At 35.3% G+C, this 2,031-nt stretch overlaps 1 non-coding gene across 1 annotated transcript; it reads right to left on the bottom strand.

Moving 5' to 3' along the window:
* Window positions 1-1,786: 1,786 nt before the first annotated feature.
* On the bottom strand, window positions 1,787-1,858 carry Trnaa-cgc. Its single transcript has one exon. It is a non-coding gene; the product is annotated as a tRNA-Ala (tRNA).
* Between the last annotated feature and the right edge of the window lie 173 nt (window positions 1,859-2,031).

Genomic DNA, 2,031 nt, shown 5'->3' with positions numbered 1-2,031 from the left:
AATGCAAATATATGGTTATTGGAATCAGCGCAAATACTTAATTAGTATAATAAATATATAGATTGTATTTAGTATAATCAGTGCATGTTATTCATTAGTATAACAAGTGCATGTATTAAATTACTATAACCAGTGTTTTAATACTTAAACCATTTTCTACAAAGAAATCATTTTTCAAAATCACTTATCACTAGTATTATCTAGAACATCGTTTTTCAACCATTTCGATACCAGGAACCGGTTCACTGCCTCCCTAAACTGTCTGTGGGCCACTAAAATGCAAGTACAACAACTAAAAAACAACAGCAACACTACAATTGACACAATAATATTCTGTCCGTTTTAGTTCGTTTTTTCTTGTTGTTGTTTTTTCTCGAAATCCCATAGACCGACAAGATGATTGCGACGAACAGACGCCAGTCTGCGGGCTGGTGGTTAAGAAACACCGATCTAGAACTATCTAAACAGCCTCTGTGACGTCATTTGGTGTGCGTAAACCATCTATAATTTCACGACAGAAATCATAGTTTTTAACAGAAAGGAATTTGTATTTAAAGTTTAGTCTCGAATTCTTGTCTAGTGCGAGATTTATAATATTCCTCAACACTCCTGCACTCTTTGTAATTTTATTTGTCCTTGCTGTGGATAAGATTGCCAACCCACAGTTCAACAGGTATGAAAAAGCCTTAAGCGTACTATACTGAATTTTGTGAGTATTCATCATCATTAATTAATATAATGTGATAGTCTATTACTGAGTTTTCTCCGTCCCCTCCGTCTGATGTTATAGGGCTGTGTTTTCTTGTATTTGTCTTACACGTACTTGATAATACTTGGTGAACAACAGAGATTTAAAAAAAGTATTCTTAACTGTCAACCAGCAAACATTTGACTGTGACTCTGTCAAAGAGTGTTAATTCTCTCTGCTTTGGAATTTAATGGCAACACTTTGCTATATTAGCTGTACTGGGCGATGTTTTTGAAAACTAAAGCGGGAAAAACATCCTAAAACGGAGCAATACTAAAGTTTCAAATAGAATTCCTCTTATTATTACCTATCGCTTTAAACTCAGAAACGTTTCACAAATTCATCTCCTACAACTAAACGATCGGCTTAAACACGTATTTCCCGAAGTTCACGTTGTCTCCTTCCGAAAAAAACTCTAAAAGATATCCTTGTTCAGACACAAAAGTGAATTACATCCCACCAAAAAATGGTTGTCATCCATGCAATAAAGCTCATTGTCAAACCTGCCAGTTCATAAAAACTACTGATTCATTTTCTGAGAAGCACAGCCAAAGAAACTTTAAAATATCCAAAAAAATCACTTGTGGAACGCAAAACACCATTTACCTTATACAATGTAAAAAATGCAATCACCAATATGTAGGACGTGCGCAAACAACTCTTAGAGAACGTTTCAACAACCATAAATCTTCTATTAACACCGAAAAAAACATCCGGTCATCCCATTAACGATGTTACTCTCATCGGCATTAAAACAGGATTCAAAAGTAAAGCTGAGAGAGAGATAAAAGAAGTTTATTGGATCGCTAATCTAAACACTGTTCAGCCTTGTGGAATCAATCTAGATCCTAGAAGCAGCGATCTCTGATCATTGTTTTCATTTCTGTCAGAAAAATAATTTGTATTAGTTCAAAAACTGACATCACAGACCTTAGAGGCTGCATTTAAAGGTTTTAGCGGTTTTTGTCTTTTGTTAAAGTAACCATCTGCTACAAATATAATAGAATAATAACTTAAAACTATTCATACATAACTCGTTGGAGGAGCCGGGGTTCGAACCCGGGACTTCTCACATGCGAAGCGAGCACTCTACCACTGAGTTACACCCCCGATGATGGTAATATACGTAGGTATAATAATGGCTGGAGACGGCCTTAAAATGGGTAATGAAGAAAAACTTTAATATAAGTTTAACATGACAGCAAATGTACAACGTTTCGACAAGGTTTTGTCATCATCAGGTATTTTGGGGTATATGAACCACAGTTTAGGTATGTTATTCA

This window comes from Limulus polyphemus, unplaced genomic scaffold (genome assembly GCF_000517525.1).
Source record: "Limulus polyphemus unplaced genomic scaffold, Limulus_polyphemus-2.1.2 Scaffold1162, whole genome shotgun sequence".
Classification (NCBI taxonomy): Eukaryota; Metazoa; Arthropoda; class Merostomata; order Xiphosura; family Limulidae; genus Limulus; species Limulus polyphemus.
This window is presented reverse-complemented; position numbering and strand designations above follow the sequence as displayed.